Source organism: Pongo pygmaeus, chromosome 6 (assembly GCF_028885625.2).
Source record: "Pongo pygmaeus isolate AG05252 chromosome 6, NHGRI_mPonPyg2-v2.0_pri, whole genome shotgun sequence".
Lineage (NCBI taxonomy): Eukaryota > Metazoa > Chordata > Mammalia > Primates > Hominidae > Pongo > Pongo pygmaeus.
Window position 1 is genome coordinate 77,012,746 of NC_072379.2, and position 7,811 is coordinate 77,020,556.

Here is a 7,811-nt window from a genome sequence, read left to right on the forward strand (position 1 = left end):
TATTGCATTACAAGATTTCCAAAATGAATCAAAAGTGAATCTACATATATAGTTCATGGCAATATTTTTATTTTCAAAAAGATCAATTTCTGTGTCCAAAGTGAGTTTTATACTACATTAAACTTTTAGTACATTTGTGAACGAAGCCTAATAGTATCGTTTGTCTTCTTTTTATTTTAGCAAACTATAATACTGATTTGTTTTATATAAGTGTTCTGTGAAATAACAGCTAAAATTATTTATCAATTTTTAATCTATGAAATATTAATTATCAATTTAAGCTGAAGTTTTACATTCGTATTTATTGTATAATGTTGATGTATTTCCAAACAATTTTTGTTAAAGGGATTTGAAATACATTCTTTATATTAGAGTATATTTGAGAGAACTGTATTTTAATTTAATCAAGAGTATAAATAAGAGCATCAAAGTGTAAAGGTATTAAAAAATACAAAGTGAGTGTTTTAATAAAGCCATTTATCTGTGTTGAATGTGTAGGGGTAAGGTTAAAAAATACCTTATAGCTTATTGGTCCTTGGGTTTTCCTTGGTAACATAGTTATAAACATGGATGGTTGGTTAAAATTGAAGAAAGGCAATATTAATTTTAAGAAGGGTTTTCTAACTTGCATTTGCAGTAAACCATTTCTTCATAGTGATCATAAGCTTTATGCACTATCCGTATAACACATTATCCCTGTTTTCATCAGCAATTATAAAATGTCATCTTTCAGGATGTGATAAACTCAGCAAGTTAAAATGCATGCGGTTCACTAAAACCTTAACTATAGCTTTAAGTAAAACTTCCTATTTAATAGGTTAAAAATACATTAAAAAGGAAAAAAAAGCTACTAGATCTTTAATTTTTAATTTGCATTATTGCACAGTCAATACTCAGGAAACCTGTAAAAGCATTAGGACATGTTCTTTTGCCTTGTTGATATTATCTGACAAATACAAAATATAATGTTAAATATAAACAGAGTCTGAACAATATAGTATATCAGAACACAATATTAAAATGTATAGTATAAATATTTTATGATCTTCTTTTAAACTGTAAAAAGCATAATTTCTTTATACTTTATATTCTTTATATAAAGAATATATACTTTATATTCTTCACCAAAGTATAATTTCTAATGCAATGACAACTAGACCAGTGCTAGCTATATAGTATATATCACATATCTGGCAAAGTTACTATGAAGTTATAATAAGATGATAGTTTTCAGATTTGTACCTGAACTACTAGTGCTTCCTTGAAAAACTCAACATCCTAAGATGGTAGTTTTGTTTGATCATTTTAGAAGTGTCCCCATCAGATTAAATGACCTTGTATTTTCTTCATTCAATACTTAATCAGTTTGAGTTATCATCAAGACCACAGATACCCATGAACATTTTTGAGGTTGAGACTTTTTATCAGATCTGTACAGAAGAGAGAGGTACACAGACTTTTTACCCTTTTTGATTTGTAGTGATATGTTTTATGAATCTTTCTTATCATTTTAGATTTGCCTGAAGAGTTATAATCATTTGCAAATATTCTGTGTATATCGTTTCCCCAGCCAGATATATTTATCTTGCTTATCAAGCATAGAGAAGATTTGAGAAAGTTAGGAAGAAATCTGAAAATAAACTTTTAAAAACTTTAATTTATTTAACATATAACAAACATGTACTACAGTTCAAAATTATAATTTTTAATTTTTTTGTAACAACATAAAAACCATCTAATTATAAAGGCAATTGCCTTTGCATTTTGGGAAAAAATTAGTTCTGATTTCTCAGAATCCTTGCCCTCCTGCTGTTATGCAAATGGTTACTTAGCGGGAGTCATTGCCCAGTGAATATTATCATAAAGCATTAATGGTCTGATACAAAAATGTTCCATAGAATAGACCTATAATTTTAGAACCAGGAAAAACTTTTGAAATAATTTCGTTAAATCTCTTTATCTAACAAACAGGAAATGTAGAGTCCAGAAATAATAAATAATATACCACAACTAATTAGAGTCAGCCCAGGTTTAGAACTCAGGTCTCCTAATTTAGAGGTCAATACCTTTTTCATTAACATACATATCTTCACTGGACAAATTATATTCATTATTTACTTTTTCTCTCGGAAACCCCTGACTTTGTGTCAAGATTGATGTGGAAAAACTCAGCGTGATTTTATAACATGAATTGACTTTTCAAATTAGTTTTCCAGAAACAATTCAGGATAGTTTGAGTACTATTGTAACAAGGAAAATAAAAGCCTGAAACTTAGAGATTGACATTATAAATTAAAAGTCATCAGATTAACCTCTCAGCCTTTATCATTGTGTAACATGCGCTTGGGCTTGGTAAATTTTTGTCTTACATGAAGTTTCCTTGAATACAATTTAACATCTAATTTGATGTTTCAGAATGGGCATACAGTTACTGTGGTAGGAAATACACAGCAGTTGATAACACAGTAACATTTAAGGGTTTAAATCTGAAATTGAATGAAAGCGAGGCTGCCAAAGATCCATTGATAAGCTCAACAGAGGAAGAAATGTGATTATCCTACCAACCAAAACCTCCTGCTTTGAGGTGGATAAGTTTGTCCAATCTGTAAGAACAGCTTTGCTCAGTGATGCCGAGAGAAGCAAGCTGAGAATTACCAGCAGTCTCTTGAGTGGACATGGCTCAGTAGTGCCTAATCCAAGGAGAAATGATTAGGCTGACTGCCCTGGTCAAGGCTGAGATTCAGAGGATTGCGGCCAAAGATAAGTGTGGGAAGAAGTGTTTAGGAGGAAGGAGCAGAAGTGGATTCCGCTCAGGTGTATAGGCAGCAGTTCAGGGCAAGATGAATCATTTTTCAGATTGTGCATATGGGAAAGAATGAGCCTAAGTAACATTTAGGAAATACAGAATATTGTCACCGTTTCTAAGAGTAGAGATTTTCACCCATCTGGAATTTGCTTGATTACCCCTACTGAAATATGTTTCTCATAATATGAGTCTTAACCCAGTTTGATCAGAAAAGAAGTAGGGTTCTCAAAGATTGAGGGCTGCTATTCTAGAGGTCTCATTTAGTTTACTCTAATAATCTCTGCTGAGGAATATCCACTTGCTGACATCTGAAGGAGGAAATATATTATTTTCACTGCTTAACAGTTCTAAAATAAAATTTGAGTGAGGGAACTTACTCATGAATGCCTCCTGTTCATTCTGATTTAATTCAACAAACAGATACTGAGAAGCAACACTGCTAGGCCAGGTGCTGTGAGGACTACAACCTGCAGGTGAAGTTAAGACAGGTGTAAGCCATCATTTGAAAAAAAAAAATGTGACCTGCACATGAATTTTTATATAACATTCAAGATGAGTGGACCTTAATACAATTCCTCTCAACCTAATGGCATTTTTCTTTTTAGCCCCAACTTCCTATTTTATGTATGACCTTTTTTATTGGCATGTCTGTATCATGTCTGAAATACAACCATTAAACATCCTAAATAGTCAGATCTGTCCTATTCCTAAATGTTATTTCATCTTGTATTTCCTATTGTGGGTGACATTTGACTCTATAAAATTGTGTATCTTCATCTGTTCCTTTCTCCCTCACTCCCTCACTATTTTTGCTCTCCCTTTAACTCAAATTCTGCTCTTAAGGACCATGGAATATTCCTTCCTAAATGGATCTGGGCCAGGATGATCATAACTTTTTCCAGTTAGAAAGGCCAAAGTATGATGATTTCTCACTGCAGATGAATAAAATTAGTCCAATTTCCAAATGTTACATTGGCCATATTTTTATTTTTTAAGTCGCTAAGCCCTAAATGTAGCTGTGAATGATCAAGAATCATAGGATTGAATTCATTAAAATAGAACCAATAAAATGGACTTAAAATGTTTTACCTTCTTAACACTTCACAGGTTTTGAAATGTGACAATGTATACAGATTTATTTATCTCTATGAAAAATATTAATTTATCTCCATCTTTAAACTTTGACTGCATTTGTTTCCAGAATACCTATTCCTTAGTTTTGCAATTTCCTCATATTTAAGATTTTGATCAGTAACAATAAATATATCTAATTTCATGGTAAAGTTCTTTTGGTGAGAAGCAAAATCACAGTGAACACAGTTATCAAATTGCAGATTTAGGTTCTTAGGTATGAGAGGACCTATCATACAGAGAAGGATGAGTACAAGTGATTCCATGACAAGAGAACCCACTGATTGTATCAGATCCTGCTCCATCTGTAAGCTCTAGGCTTGATAGTGTATTGGTATGCTTGCTGATGGCACAACTAGAGTGCCACTTTTGAGGCAATGCATGTGGAGATGGACTACCATCCTTCAGGATGTACTCTATGCACTGATTCAAAGATTTTTATATGGAATTGTGTCTTATTAGGGAGAATATAGAGATGCAGAACAAAAAGCTTGAAGCAGGAGTAGCCCTACTTACTATTACTTCCAGTGATCGATTGTGGGGATTTGTATTAGTCTCCAAAGGAGACACACTCTCACCAGAGAACACAGCAAAAGCCCCATTGAATTATAAACTATGGCTGCCACCTGGACAAGTGGGTCTTCTTGTGTCCAGGGACCGGTAGGCAAAAGAAGGAATCAATGTCTTTGCAGGAAGAATTGACTCTGGCCGTTAGGAAGAGGTAGAGATGTCATACAATGAGGAAAGAGAAGAATATGTGTGGAACCCAAGTGAATTACGTGGGTACCTCTTTGTACTCTTGTCCTATAGTGAATTAAATGTTCAGGTAAAGTAAACTTGCCTGATGAGGGCATGGTAACCAGAGGTTTAGTCTTCTCATGGATGTGGATCTCTCATATCACTAGGGTAAACTACTGAGCCCAGAAGAGGTGATAGCTAAGAGTGAGGGAACCATGGAATGAATTGTTGAAGCGAGAGATGGTGATTTTCAATTTCAGCTGATACTAACCACAGTAGCAATGCTAGAGTTTGTTCCACTAGCTTTCCTTTTCTAAGTTTCTCCTCAGAAAAAGAAGCTCACCAGAATCCTGGGTGATCTGGTTCAGGGTGGATTGTGGCAGACACGAAGATGTGTTGTCCTGGCTCTCTCCCCTTAAAAAGGACTTGCTGCCAAACTATGGGGAGGGTAAGCAGAAGGCAGCTTCCACTCTCAGCTGTTTTGGAGTCTGCCTTAGCTTCAGGGAGCTGTTTTCCCAAAGTCGGCCCTTTCCTGCGGATCCTGGATCCAGTGACACAGTAAAGCGGAGATACAAAGCTACAGCCATTTGGCTTGATGGATAGCTCTAGCTTCAGAGCTCCCCACTAGATGGCCAAAGATATGTTGCATCTCCTTCACTCATTTTTTCCTCTTCTCAGTTCCAGGGCTTTGTCTTCCCAGGCATTGATATCAGATAAACATCTTTTACCCCAATCTCCATCTCCGTATTTTCTTGAGGAGAAGATAGCTTGTAACATTCTCCTTGTGCTAGTCATCCAAATTTTATAAAAGGAAATGATAATTGATAATTGATTCCTAATAATACACATTTATCTCCTAAGGAGAAAATAATAGCTAGCTGAGACAAAAGTAATTAAGACTCTACTTTGCTTAGCAGGTATTATAAATACATAACCCGAGGAAAAGTAAGCCACCATTTCAGATACAATATTTGTGTTTGTTTAATTCATGTCTTAGTTTTCAGTTCTATAAGAAATAGTGTCATGAGTACAATACAGATGCTTCTTGACTTATGATGAGGTTAATAAATTATTAAATGTCTCAGGTAACTTACTGATGTTCTACTAAATATGTATCACTTTGCACCACTGTAAACTTGAAAAATCATAAATGGAAGCATCACAAGTCAGTGACCATCTGTAATTAAGTTTTACTCTGAGGAACACCTTTAGAAACATAAAAATCAGAAATTGTAGAATGTTTTATGACCGGTTAGAATAATTTTTATTGGTTGTAACTAGATTTGGAAATATTAAAAATAAAAATCACTTAAAGACTCTTCAGTGGTCACTCATCCTTTATAATTAATCTTACAGAAGAGAAAATTTTTATTAACCTTAACAGGCTAATTAGTCACTTACCTACAGTTGGGATTTGTAACTACATGCTGATTTAATTAGAATGCCTTTTAAATGCCTTGATTTCTGTTAGCATCATTTTCTCATTTATACAAATGTATTTCTTGATAAAGATGAATTTTTATTTAGATACATTGATAGAGTCTACATCATCTTATTAGATTTCTTTCTCAAATACATAGTAAAAGATTCACTGTAATATGGGTTAGTGATTAAAAATTAACAACTGTACCTCAAAATTAATTTCAGGGATAAATTAAGTTTTAAAGGTATAGAATTTGCTTTATATTATCCTTGTTTGTGTCAGGGCCACTATAATCTGAGAATTCCAGAAAACACAAATGTTTAAAAATATGTCTCCTAGTTTCCATTTTGTTGGAGAATATTATTTCATAACCATTTGTTTTCTCAAAATGTTTTCATCCATTAAAACACAAGGATTTTCCATTATTATTTCTTTAATAGTCACAGTTCAAATAATCTGCTCTAAATATGATTAAAAGTTAAACATTAGAATTTTAGTTCTAGATTTCAATTGGCACATTTTATTTAACAGCATGCAAACATATACAAATTTAAGTTTGTAATAAAGAAAATTTTAGCAATGAGATATGTACTAGGATTCAGAAGAAAATGTGTAGCATAAAGTTTACAAAATATAAACAAAGGTCATTTCTTTATTAAGAATAAAGAACATGTCGGTCTTTTGACATAAAAACAACAAAAATACTCTGGGTAAGAATTTTCTTGTTCCCTATGACACTGTAATTTATTTAAAGACATTTCCATGCTTTTCAAAGATGTTGACAGTGAATTGAAGTTATGATATTAAGAAATGTTTCCTATTTTTCATATCAATCAGCATATGTTGCTTCTCCAAACAATTTTTGTTTGTTGCTTCAAATGTTAGAGCAAATGTAATAGTAACTATAACATTGAATCTATGGTGGTTCATTGTACCTATATCTAATGAAAAATAAATTTTAAAAACACATTTAATTTGGACAAAGGTGTATTTTATAACCTTAAGAAAAAGAGGCATTCATAATGGCAAGATATCCTGTGTGAATAAATAAACAAATGAATGCATAAAAATAAAATTTCAATGTGTAATTTAAAAAATTCATAAATTAGTCTTGAAAAATATTGGTATATCTACAGCATAAATTCTAAATGAAATCACCATTGACAGAATTGGGTAATTCTGTGGTGGGACGCCATGTACATTAGAAGATGTTAAATAGCATCCCTGCCCTCTACAAACTACATATCTATAACACTTTCCCAGTTATGAGAACCAAAGATATCTCCAGACATTGCCAAATATCCCCAGGGAGAAGAGGACAGAAAATCCCCTACGGTTGATAAGCAGAGATCTATAGTAACTGACAAATGTATTTTAATATTTTATGCATAAATGTACCAATTATGATTTGATTGCTTAAATAAGCATTAGATTTAACATGTCAACCATTTCAGATATGGAGTAAATCATAGTCACACAATATAGCACTGACTTTTGTACCAATAAGCAATTTCACCTTTCTGATTGTGGTAAAGATGCTTGTAAAATATGCAGTTGCTTTTTTTCTTAGATCTAATCAGCTTCTGTCTTAGAGGCCCTTTTGAAATTGCTGTTTGTAGACATTTTCTTTAGATGTTTTACTTATTCATATTGTGAAAATAATTTTTAAAATTTTCATTGGTTTTATATTTCCATTTTGTGCCTTCCAGATCA